The following is a 14,050-nucleotide window of genomic DNA, read 5'->3' as shown; positions in this document are numbered from 1 at the left end:
CAGTGCGAACAGACGTTTTAGCACAGACAGTGCCATGCCGCGCAACTGCTGTGTGCCGCTGTGCAGCACCAATGCAAGAAAAGATCCGACGATCCGAAATCATGAATTTCCGTGCGATCCTAAACGGCGGGCTGCATGGTTGAAGAACATGGTTTCGCCATGGTTGGCGAAAGCAGCATTTAACATTCCCATGCAGGATGGTGAAACTTGTCTTGCCAGCTGCCATCTCATCTGCAGCCAGTGAGCTCTCGAGTGAGCTTGAATTCATCACTATGTGGAGTGAGCTAGTAGCTGATATAGAGTTAGCACCGGTTAGCACCAATTGCATGGCCGGCTACGTACGTTGCACGTGCATGTGAGGAAAAGGTACAATTGTTTGACAAGTTTAAAAAATTGAATTAGGCTTGCATTATTTTATCCGTTGTTTAAGTGACTAATTCATACACACACAAACATATATATATATATATATATATTGAAATATGTCTGTGGTTGATTTCATTACGTATATAATAGATTATGTTCTTTTAGTACCGTTTTTCAAGCTAAATTGCTATGCTTGTCCTCAAGTGGCTTGCAATTCCTGCAAACTCCTTCTTCAAGCAGCGAGGCCAGCTGAAGCAATTTATGATTGATCCGCAACGTTGATAATGGATGGCTAAGGTACCCAACAATAGAAGCAGTTGGCCTGTGTAAGCTTGTACGCACCTTCGTCAGCAAGGTCGAAGTGCTCAGACGTGAGACGAACCAGCAGGCTATGCAACACCTTGATGTCAGCACTACTTCCTCATTTCACACAATGTCCGGCGCTGACTTGTGAAAAAGAGGATCGCAACCACGCTGAGGACCTCTCCAGAGTATTTTTGAGCAAGCTCATATAAGACCATTGTTGACGAACTGCGCTAGCAGCCTGAATTCGACAGTGGAAAAAATTTTGCTTACACATAAACCTCTCTCGAGGAAAGTTCTGCGCTTGTAACGCTTTCCGATTCTGTGTACATGAACTTTGAAATATGAAAACAAAAACTGGACTCAAGCTACTGACTTCTGGCTTTATTGTTTTCTTTCCGACCATTGATGCAGGCTAGTAGTGCCCATTTGCAAAGTATTTCCCGCACATACCCGTGAACCGGCTGAACTATAATGCAGTAAATTTCTGCATGTCCAGAAACGGAAAACAGCGTTAATCATCGGCTCTAAATGTGGACCAGACTGAACAGAGTTCGGGCTTCTTAAAACGAGCATTTTTATGCTAACCAACTAATTATATGCAACAAGTTAATATAGCGGATAACCGGCTTCGTGTGTGGATAACCGGCTTCTTGTGCCACAAGGCACAAGAAGCCGGTTAGAGCTGATATCGTACTTGACCTAAAGGACAAAACATTCATTCTGGATGTGGCGGTCGCCTGGGATGCCAGGACAGATACACTGGAGAAAATGTGCACGCACAAGAGGGACAAATACGAACCCCTTGTGTCCGTTCTGAGCGACCTAACATAGGTAGATAGATAGATAGATAGATAGATAGATAGATAGATAGATAGATAGATAGATAGATAGATAGATAGATAGATAGATAGATAGATAGATAGATAGATAGATAGATAGATAGATAGATAGATAGATAGATAGATAGATAGATAGATAGTACTTTTATTCGTATCAATTCTCATACCCAAAAATCAGGCCTACCAAAGCCTCACAAGGGCTTGAGTGGCAGCGCCTGGCAGACAGCGAACATTAGCAAAACAAAGGAAGAATAGAGGTATTGCAACAAACTCGACAAGCAAAAAGAAAAAGAAAATTTAACAACTCAGAGAGACAGATATGGAGACATAACTATTACAACATCAAAATGGATGACAGCAATATGAAATTAGGATAGTAACACTCGATTAAATAATTATGGGGTAGGAAGCAACGCAGAGACATACCGCAAAATTTTTTTCAGGGTGTATTTTGTTCTTATGCGGAATACACTAGGTGGCATACTATTGAAACAGGCAGGTACATAGTATTGACGTGTGCGCTTTCCGTACCGGGTTGAGGAGCGAGGAATGCAGTAACGGTATTTTGGTCTTAAATCTCGTGAAGGAACATATGGAATGGTGAACTGACTGCACCAAAAATGTTTAAGCACAATGGTTTCTGTTAACCCTTTCGCTGTCACCGACGTACCGGTACGTTCTCTATCGTGTGTTCAAAATTTCGCGCCTGAGCGCAAAGCAGGCGCTCCTGGATTGGCCATGCCATCTGTTGACTCTTTCTACAAGTTCGTATATTCGCTCCGACCTGTGTTAGTCCATGTATTGAAGAGTACGGTGCGACTGCCACTCCCCACTTTCTCCTTGCTCAGTGGCGCGGTGGCGCGGTGGCTCCGCGTTCGCTGGATCATGCGTCGCGCACGTGTGGTTATGGGTTCAAGGGTTGTTCTGTAATCTCCGCTGGTTTGAAGGTTTTTATTTTTCTTCTGTTGGTGTGCCTGCTACGGCGCGTCAAGTTCAGGTGCACGTGCCGTTGCCTCTCCAAGAAGGGTGACTCGATTGCTGCTTTTGCTCTCTCGCCGCACCCTCGCTTCCGACTTGCAGCAGTAAACGTAAAGCCCTTCGAACTTTGTTTAGCCTTTTTCCATCTGCCTCTGTCTTCTTGATCACGCAACGTCACATATCTCTCCGTTGCGCGGGCGACTGAAAGCGCATCCTCCCTGCGCGCGGTTACTTTCGGATGGCTCGGCGCGCGGGACCTTCGTCTGCTCATGGGAGCGGTGGCTGAATTCCGATTCAGAATACGAGCTGAGCTCGGATTCGGACTCGGACAAAGTCGCATGAGAGGAAGAGGGTTCCGCATCGTCAGATTCGGATATTGAACGGATTTTATAGTCAGGCTGATGATGATGATGATGTTTACTAACAACAGCTGCAGAACACTGAAATGTGCATATTGCATTGACTATGTTATTTGTATACCAATCATAATCAAAAATAAATTGCTATGTTCATTCCCTGTTATGCTCGTTCCCTGAAACCAAGCCGACACTGGGGGTGCGTCACGGCCAGAAACATCCGACAGCGAAAGGGTTAATAAAGCGTTAAAATTTGGAAACTTTAATCTTCTGAAAATATCAATGTTATTACCGATGGGCAGGTCGTAGGCAATATTCTTTAAAAGTAAACGCAGAAGCGAATTCACCCTGCGCTGCCAGCGAACAGTGCAGTGACCATAAACAGTGATTCCGTATCTTAGTACACTATAGGCTAGAGCGTGTGTAACACATTTACGGACAGAAAAAGGCATAAAATATCTAATATTATACAGGACACAAGATACAGCACGAAGTCTTTGACAAACGAAAGAAAGGTGCGAGTTCCAAGAGAGATCACTGTCGAAGATCAGGTCAAGATATTTGACCGAATGCGCGTATATTACTGGAACACAGTAATGAGAACAGGAGGAAGTGTGCAAATAAACAGGATATGACTCAACTCAAATTTTTTTAAAGGGTTATGAAAACATATAAGTTGTGTTTTAGAAGTATTAACATTAATAAGGTTAGACTTAAACCAGTCCATAGCTTTAACAGCTGCCGTCTGTAACACTGTTACAGCATCAGTGTATTTCTTTGCGCGCGCAAAAATGACAGTGTCGTCAGCATACTGGAACAATGAAACAGGCACATTGTTAGCAAGATCATTAACGTATAGATTGAATAACAAAGGACTCAATATAGAACCTTGCGGGACTCCAGAATTAATTGCCGTGAAATCGCTATGGAATCTTGAAATCGACACATATTGGCGCCTATCTTGTAAAAAGTTAGTAAGTAAATGTAAAAACGAACCTCGAAATCACAATGTAGAAAGTTTATCAAGCAGAAGAACGTGGCAGATGCTATCAAAGGCCTTGCTTACGTCAAGAAAAAGAGAGCATACGACTTCATTCTTATCAAAAGCGGAATTTAGTATGTCAGAGAATTCTTCAAGAAGATCTGTTGTTCCTTTTCCTGGTATGAAGCCATACTGACAGGGTGATAGAACATTGTGCGTATTCAAAAAATTCGTCATGATAAGTAGTAGATGCTTTTCAAAAATTTGGCCAATGCTTGGCAAAATAGAGATAGGTCGGTAATTACTCATCATGTTTCTGGAGCCACCCTTATACAAAGGTATAACTTAGCAGTTTTCATTGAAGTCGGTATTATACCCCTGGAAATGATACTATTAAGGATAACTAGTAGGACACCTTTAATCGCTTCAAAATTTCTGCACAATTCAGAAACAGTGAGGCCGTCATGACCAGGAGATTTGCTGCGTTTAAGACTGAAAAGTATACACCTTAAATCACTTTCGGTAATGTCAGGAAGGAAAGCAGATTCCATCACACTGGGAGGCATAGGACAGTCGTTAGGCGGGGTACCAGATGCACCAGAAACCAGAGAAAATAGTTTGTTAAAGTCATTCGCAATGCTCTGTCCATCTTTCTGGAAATGAGATATAAAATATGTATCATTATAAATAGCAGCGCTCGCTCCTTTCAGGTTATTTACCAATAACCATGTTTTCTTGCTGTTAAAACGTGCGTCTTCAAACTGAGACCTAAAGTGGTTGCGCTTGGCCAGACGGATCATGGCATTAACTCGGTTTCGTTCATGCTTAAACTGCAGTCGTAGTTCAGAACAGTTTGGAGCACGTCTCGTTCGAGCCCAGAGCAGATCTTTTTCTTTAATGGCTTCCAGTATTACGGGCGACATCCACTTATTGTCTAAATTTCCTTGCTTAACGATCACCATGCGTGAAGATTCGGCTTTGTGTGAACGAAAAACCTCGACGAAACTGTCATATAAGTCTGCAGGGGACACATTGTAAATAAAAGAATCCCAATCATACTTTGCTATTCTTTCATCGAAACGCTTATAATCAAGGTGACTTCCGACACAAACTGTCGCTGACAACTGCAGCGATGCTGACGTACTGCTATCAGTAGCAAATCGCCATTTGGCATTACCATTCATATTTTGTGAAACACCGCTACACAGCTCTTTATCGGAACAAATGAAGCCCTGACCGCGCGGCCGCGGCGGGCGGAGAGCACAGCTCTCCCCCCCGCAACTGTCCCGGAGCAGTAGCGCTGCAGCGGTGGCGATGGGAGCTAGGCGCGTCACGCCTCTCTCGGCTGACGTCATAGAGTTTCTCACTATAACACCTAGAGGGTAATCTGGCGCCACTGTCTATGGGAGTTTCTTAAGGGGGCACCGTGCCGTCATGGGAATGACGGTATATGTGTCTGCGAGGATCGTGTTGGCTGGTGTTGTAAGAGGCTTCGTCTAAATCGTGGATATGGCTACACAAATAACGCGTTCTCAAAGTAAAATCTTCATAAAATGTTTCCATTCACGCATATTACATCTTTACTCACCCACGATGCATGACCAAGCGAAGGAAAGCAAGAACAGACGACCAACTGTTTCAAAGCGAGCGCGAACCTTGTCGTCTGTCCTCCAACTTTAGCGGCCCGCTGATACTTCTTACGTAACATGTAGTCGTACACACAATAACAAGTTCTCATAGTTAAACAAAATATGTTTTCGCGTAATAATAAAGCTAAAACAGCTTTTTATGTGCTGTTCTAGTAGAAAATGAATCATTGTGACAGACGGAACGGTACTTGCCAAGCGCGTCTTCAAGGTGTCCCGTCTCTACGAGAACGATGCCAATCCGAATCCACAACATACCGGCATTCCCATGCATACCACAGCGCAGCAGCGCCAGATTTCCCTCTAGGTAATATAGTGAGAAACTCTATGGCTGACGTGACGGGCCGCACCAAGTGCGTTCCATTGAGCGGCCGTGTGCATGCTATACCTATGTATTTACTCCTTTACTTTTGCGTTGATATTATACACCAATCAGATAGCCTCCGTTTAGTTATTTCTACCTGTTCAAAGCCCATTTTACTTTCACTGTCTATTTAAAACCCAAAGCTTTGAATAGTTCCCCGTTACATTCAACTGCAGGGTGAAGTTGTTTACAAGCAAGTATCAGGGGTTCAGCCGTTTCCTCCTCTCCCCACGCCCCGCAAAACAAATCTATCTCCTGGTATCTGGCTAGGTACGTTTTTTTCTTTTTTTTTTAACGCTGCATCGCTAGAGTGTATTCTACCCAGCGGTCGATTAAGGCACCACTGGCTCCCTTGAAACCAGTGCTTGAAACCATAAAGTCTCTAAATAAATACCCTAGAGGGAAATGTGGTGCTAGTGTCTACGGGGGCTCCCATAGAGTTTCTCACTACATTACCTTATGGACGTCAGACTGGAGTTTTGCAAGACGCGTAGCGCTACCTGCCGGTGCGAAGAGAGAGTAATTGAGTAGTGCGAAGCCCGACTCCCTTGCTAAGTTGCCTATGCAGCTAGCGACTGCGAAACCACGATTTAACTAGATTTTGGGTCATATGGCGAGTGTTTTGCGCATTTAACATCCAGACAGAGTGCTATGAATTTCTAACTCTAGTCGGACGCGCCGCCGAACTGCCGTAAAGCGCTTGCTGGCTCACTCATCAGACTGATGACGAAACAACGGCAACCGCGATAGCTCCGCGCGCTACGAAGAAACGCCGCAATCGACGCTACTGTTGTGTTGTAAAGTGGCATGAACGTGAAGGACGGAATAACAACGTTCAGTTTTACCGATTTCCTTCGCGATCGTATGAAGGGGAAAGGCGAGAGCGCTGCATGGATACGGGCCGTTCAACCTGTTGGGTAATCGGATTAATTACTTGCATTCCCCACAACACAGCGGCTCGCATGAGAAAGTGCGACAATTTTGTTCTTCTGTAATTGTGTTGCGTAGCCCTGACGGAGGACCGTACGTGGTAACCAAACGACAACTCAAGAATCTGCAGCCACCACTTCGTTGGTAACAGAAAAAAAAAAACGTTGCGAACCATCCTGCTTATGTGCCATCGATATCTCCGCCTTTTAACAGACGTCCGCCTCCACTTGACTCAACAAGTGGAACGGAGAGATTTGGCAGGTCAGCTTAACCAAACATTTTGGTTCGTTTATGAATTCAAAATCCTGTTCTGGAGCATCGTTGTATCGCGAGCTCATTTCTGCTTTCGGTATTTTGGATGTCCTGCGCCGATACAAGCACGCTTCGCAATTTGCCGAGCCTGCTCGACTGCGTTTTTCAAATGTGAGCAATAATGTTGCTGTAGGAGCACTGGATGAGTAACTGCGAAATAACGTACGTGTGTAAAGAAAAAAAAATGTAGCGTTTATATACATTTATGTGTGCGCGCTTGCTGCTCGAAGCGTCTGCAAAAAGTTCAAATTAAGGTACTGAGCGATGCTGTAGCTCCTGCGAGAAAGAAAGATGCAGCGCGTAGGCACTGTAGGAAGCTTACTTTCGTTATGATCGCACGCAATTTGCTGCCTTGGAAAACGTTTTCTGTTTGCTGCCCTGGAAAAGACTATGAATCGATTTACTCTCTGTAAATAATTGCGAGACAAAATAATACGATAAAATACCTAAAAATATAGGAGATCCTTAATAAGTCTTGTATTCAGGACATATTCAATATGAACCAATTTGAAATGCTTAGATCTTTATGCTGATATGCCTATAGACAAACTTGATGCTCTCTGTACTTGCGAGTTGCAGCACGCCGAAATAACGTCACTTGAGACTTTATTTTATATTGTACACGTACTTCGCCCTGCTGAGCTTCCTTTCCGAAGCGTGGATGGGCGGAAGAAGCTTTCCAGGCCCTTGATTTTAAGAAACCGTGCCTCAACACAAACGAAAGAGAAGGGTCCATTGTGGCCTATGCACCTTTGCTTGCGGACAGCTCTCCTTGCACTACTCAGTTCGCGCCAAGGCTCCGATGGGGGCGCTGGTGACGGGTTTTTTCGCAGCGCCGCCTGGGCAGAGAGAAACTCTATGGGGGCTACCATGAGCATAGAGTTTCTCACTATAGAGATACTCTATGCCCATGAGCGTTGCCTCAACTCATAGAGCTAGCTAGCGTCATAGAATAACTAGCGTCTCGCTATAATATATAATATCGCGAGAAACTCTATGCCTCAAATAGCCACTGTCATAGAGTTTCTCACTACATTAGTTATAGTGAGAAACTCTATGCCTCAATCCATTTCCTACAACCTCAACCTACATGGGAATGATGGGAAGTACAGAATTCGGATTGATTTCGATCTTTAGACTAGTGGCGTTTGCTTGCGGCGCAGTAAAAGAAGCTATACTCAACTATTATAGCGTAAAATCTATTTTATATTGCAGTATGTTATATAATGTACAACACGTTACATAAACTTTGTATGACTTTGAGATGGAAGCACGGTTTCTATGGTTTATGATCAGGACACACCAGGGTGAATCGCACAAGAATGTGCGATTCTGTTCCTGATTTAACGCCAGAGAATAATTATTTATTTATTTTTGCAACAGCAATAACAACCGTGCATGCACTTATATAAAGATACTCATCAAGTATTTATGGAAATAAAAATGTTGTATTGCGAGAAAGTGTTGCGCCCTTGAGAGGAATGCTACATGTGTCGTCTGCTACGACGCCTGCTCGCTGCAAACGCGAGACTTTTCTCGCAGACGACAGGCACTTGCGAACTCTCTCGCTCTTTCGAACGGCTGCGTCGGCTTTCACGATTGCTGAACGTCTTCAAGTACACTTAAGCACATCTGCTGCAGTGCTAGCTATAGGACGTGGCCTCCTACGTGTATGCTTCATTATATTTTATGTTGACGTACCGATCCCGAAGCGTTATGGCGTGGCCTTGCACTTACCCATTTTGTGACACTAGACTACAGCCAGGAAGCAGCAAGCTTTCCTACCACAAGTAAGTTTGTGTTGTCAAAGTCCTAAAACACGCATTTCAATGAGCACGTAAACGAGCAATGTATAATATGAAGCCCTCAATAAACTTTGATTGTCAAGCCACTATGTACAACTGTATATGTCTTGTATCAGTAGTGCCTTCTTTTTCCTATTCTGAAGTTTCTTAAAGCACGTAACGCTACAGAATGCCAACCTAACACACTTAACAAACCAAGGTCCAAACGGTCAAAACATGTTCTTTCAACGTTTACGATGTCGTCGCTTTCTCGTCAGGGCTTCGACACCACACCGCGACACCAACATCGTCCCAGCCGCTGGCCCAGTGCGCTATCGCCACTTCGAGCAGCAGAACAAAGGCAGAGAGCTTTGCGTTGCACTGCCCGACTGCAGGTTATAGCAATTGCGCTTGGAGCGAAACCAAAATTGAAAAAAAAAATGTAGACTAGTTTGCCAGTCAACAGAATGGCAATCCGTAGTTTGTACTTCCCCTCATTCCCATGATGGTTGAACGATCGCAGCGCCAGATTTCTCTCTATGAAACTCTCGTAGAGTTTCTCACTATAACACCTAGAGGGTAATCTGGCGCCACCGTCTATGGGAGTTTCTTAAGGGGGAACCGTGCCGTTATGGGAATGGACGACCGCACGCCAAGTTTCATCCTAGACGCCAGCGCTCGTTTCTCCCCTGGCGGAACGATTTCATCTCCAACGGGTGTAGGTTTCCGCCGCCGCTTCCCTTAGCGGTCGCGCCCGCGTTCAGTTCGCGCTGCGCGCGAAACGTCTCTTGTTTGCGACGGTGCCTCTTCGGATGACCGGAAATTATTATTGTGTTGTTAACTGTCACGACAGCAATGTAAACACAAAGGGTTGATGCCACCAGTGAAATTTTGCCGATTCACAAGAAAATGGTACGAAAAAAGCAGACGACACGCATGGATTACTGCGGTGCGCCGAGCGAAGTAAACAACTGACAAACGAAGCGAGCTCGTTCATTGATCACTCCTGAGTGTACGACGGTTTTTATATGTAACCCACATGAATTTAATAATTACTCGGTACATAATCCTATCATTCATATAAAAACTTTAAGTTGTTCGACGAGTGCTTGTCCTGTCTTCTTTCTCGAGTTTCGTTTATGTGTGCGCTGCCCAAGAATGGAAACCACTTCTGTTGTATGCACTAGTAGTGGCCAAAGTTCACGCGTGCCGAGAAATTGAATATATGCACGATGCATTGAACATGACCGGAGTTCATTCCCGCTTCACCACTGCACCGATCGATCGAGTTACTGGACGATACACACCCGCGTCTTGGTCGCGCCGGCATTGCTGAAGCAGAAATGATTACTAATACTTTCAACTTCGGTCTCTTGAGCACTGTTAAAAAAGGCCAAGCTGTCTACATTGCTGCTTCTATTCCATATTGTAGGGGACGCACTAGTTAAAGTTGTGTGCGCATATCGTACTTGTGCTATGCAGCGATATATCTTGTTTATTTCCGCACAGTGTCGATGGAAGTCCGTTGTCGCCATCAGAGACAACACGGATTTGTAGTAAACATGTTGTGAGAAACTGCAAAAATGACTTTAGCTCGTATGTGCCGTATGTATGTGCCGCATCGTATGTGCTGATGATTTTTCCGGCGGTACATACGATGTCGTTTCCAATCACCTGCTCAGCGTCACTTACATGGTTAAGCAGACGCTGCCCTTTCGCCGCATTGCAGCCATAAAAATAATCGTCAAGCGTACCGAACTTCTTAAAGGCAAATAGAAGCGTGTACAGTCTGTTTCACACTTAGGGGAAAACTCGGAACGTATTGCATCGCGATGCGGCAAGCAATGGAGTCGTGCGGTGGCAGCAGCTCGAGCAGGCGCAGACGCTCGAGGGGCGGAGTCGTGATCTGCGTCGTCTGCTACGGCGGCGCGCGCTGGCCGCATTGTTGCGAAGCGTGTTACTGTCAGGGGCAGTGCACGTATATTTCTTCACTGTGTGTGCTACCGTAATAAGCAGCGACAAGACGCACCAAGATGTGCGCGCAACGTGTTCAGTCTTTGTTTGACTCGAAAGGAAAACAAAGCACTCAACAATGATAACTATGGGAGTCGAACACGATGAAACAAACGAATACGATTAAATGAATGTTTTAGGTTCAGACAATGAGCTGGAAATAATTTTTCTCGACAATCATTTGCTGCACCAGACAGACTCTGCCCGCCGGCGGGGACATGGACACGTCACGCTCGGAACTTCAGTTAGCATCTCGTCATGTCCCCCAGCGGCAGCGATGACAGCGCTCATCCTGGAAGGCAGTGAAGTGCGGAATGACTTGATCAGGTATGAGTTCATTCGCAGCGCGTCTCAGTCGCTGACGATGGTGGATCGAAGCCTATCCTCGGGCGACTGATAGAGGGGGTGGTGCGCCAGCGATACTTTCAACGAGCCCCAGACGTTTTAAATGATGTTGGCGCCCGGGGATTGAGGCGGCCACTCCAAGAGAGTAACTGCGCGCTCTTCTAGCAGTTGTTGCACAACACGAGCAGTGTGGATCGGCGACCTACCGCGTTAGAATATATAGTCGCCTTCCAGAAACTGGCCGTCAAGAATGTATGGAATCAATAAGTCGTCTATGACTGCCCTGCAGCGATGAACTTACCTTCGAGGCGTATCAGTTGGCGTCGCACAACGCATATTAAAGGGCCCCTGAAACGGTTCGGACAAATTTTGTAGGCGCATAGGGTACAGCTTAAGTAGAACATTCGCACCACAACTTAAGTGAAGCGTTACGTATTAATAGAGTTACAAGCGATTAGAAGTTACCCTCCTCCCTAGCCATGCCTTTCCTCCTCAACTCGCTCGCCGAGCGAGCGGCGCTAAGCTCCGCCTTCACTGGTCCTGCGTCACGATGCAACGTCACATCGTCCACTTCCGGTTGTTGGAGCACGCCTCCTCCCGCGCGAGACCTCTCCGCTGGCCGCTTGGCCGTCGACCGAGGGCCATCGAAGCAGCGTGCGTTGCGAGCATTCTGTCGTAGCGCCGAAGGTGGCCGGTATTCCGGTAACCACAGGCAAGCTGGTCATTTCGGCAAATGACTGGAGGCATAAACTCAAGCTGATGAAGGAACTTCAGAGTAGACGTACGTGAGCATGCAGCCTGATCGGTCTGCACGGTCCAGACACTTGTTGGCGCAGCGCTTAACCAGTCAAACGAAGCGCTAATATTGCTCTAACCAAGTGTAAAACATTTTAAACATTTATAAGAACAACGTGTTGATGATTACACTCCTGCGAAAAATACACACCAGCAGCAAAGAAGAATGCACTTCGTTGCTGCTACTGTGTATGGTTGAGCTTTGTGCCACCAGGTGGCTGCACCGTGCAGACCATTCACATTTACCTTTCTGCTCATCTCATGGCTCATCCCGGCACAGTCAAGCGGCCAGACCCTGTCCCCTTGCGCTTGTGTTTGCCCTAATACCGGACTTGCGAAACGCTATTGCGTTAGTAATCTTCCGCTGTAAAGTGACGGCCACAAACGCGCAAACCCTGGCGCCTATCGGATAGCCGCAGTCCGATGCGCAGCAGCCAGTTCGCTCGTATGCTGCCTTGCAGAGGGACACGATTTCGCAACTTCACATCTTTCCAGTCGCTACGTCTGCAGCCCACAACGCAACAAGGGTGATTCATCGTGCTCACGAAAAGACTGATCGACACTGACGGCGGAGCTCTCGTCAAAGACTGCGCACGTTGTAACACAAGCAGACGACACTTGCTGTGTGCCGGAAGTGCTCAAGTGTACTAAAAAACTATTCTTGTGTATTCTCTTTAAGTTATTTTCTTTTTACAAAAACAAAGTAACTAACATTCCAACTATTACGAGCATCATTTGTTCACCATAAAGTTGGAAAAATTATCGACCACGCGCCCTGGTCAGCCAATCAGATAGCTCGCCCATGTGACGTCATATGGGTTATTTGCATCATATGGGTAGGGGCGGCTTAAAATTCCGCCGAGCAGTGCGCTGCGATCGACAGCGATGTGTATTTTTAAAACCTTATAATAAATTACACGCTTTACGCAGAGCACTTAGATGTGTCAATTAATGATCAGAAGGACCTACTCTAACGACTCAGTACGTTTGTAGAAAATCGCCAAAATCGTTTCAGGGTCCCTTTAAAGAATACCGGCTCATTTCACGCCGTAACGATGAGATCGGCGCCCTGCAACTGACAGTAGAACGTTTCCCGACAATGCGGCCAGCGCGCGCCGCCGTAGCAGACGACGCCGTTCAACATCCCGCCCCTCGAGCACCTGCGCGAGCTGCTGCCGCCGCCTGACTTAAGCGCTCGCCGCATCGCGATGCAATGCGCTCCGAGTTTTCCCCTAAATGTGAAACAGACTGTACGCCGCCCTTCGAAGGAAATCTCCAACGCGCACACGCGTAGGCACACACCGCACGCGGCGCGAAACGTGCCCAAACACGCGCAGTGCAGGAGGCAATCAAGGCGGCGCGAACGAGAGATGGGAGAGGGGTACCACCCGCTAATAGAATTTTGCTTCGCGTGCGGCGCTCTCAACGCCGGCGCAGCGGCCGGCGTTGCGCGTACCCGGTGGTTCGAACGGGTGCGTTGCGTTCACCCAAATAGCCAACTAATACTGATTTGGCTTGGCTCCCGTTGGATTTTTAAAAGGCAGCGGTAGTGCGCTTTGGACATTTCTTGTGAGCGACTGTGAAACAGGGTGTAACCTTTCTCTATGGTGAAACCTTTACGAGGTGTTTCTGCGTTGTATTTTCGATTTAAGTGGTCTTCACTGCCGTGGTTAGTTTGTTTGGCTGGTTAGTACATGTGCAAACGCTCTTTTGTGATGTTCTGGAGTTGTGGAAGGTCGTCGCCCCTATTGCAAGTACTTGCGTTGTCGCGACATCATTCGAACACTATACAATCAGAGCAGAAACAAGTGCTATAACGTACCCCGGTGGTCGTGTAGGCGTCAGCTCTCGAAGTATTGGGCAATGCACGGTGGGAGCCCGTTTTATCTGCGGATGCGTGCTTGCACCAGCTCTGACGAAACTCTGATCATTTGGGACCTATGAAAGCAGTGCTGTGTTGTTTTTGTTCCCTGCTTAGTTCGCCTGTTTACATACTCGCCTGAATGTGTGATATTGTGATTTGTAAGTTTTCCC

The sequence above is a fragment of the Dermacentor andersoni genome, chromosome 6 (assembly GCF_023375885.2).
Source record: "Dermacentor andersoni chromosome 6, qqDerAnde1_hic_scaffold, whole genome shotgun sequence".
Classification (NCBI taxonomy): domain Eukaryota; kingdom Metazoa; phylum Arthropoda; class Arachnida; order Ixodida; family Ixodidae; genus Dermacentor; species Dermacentor andersoni.
Note: the sequence above shows the minus strand (reverse complement) of the source record.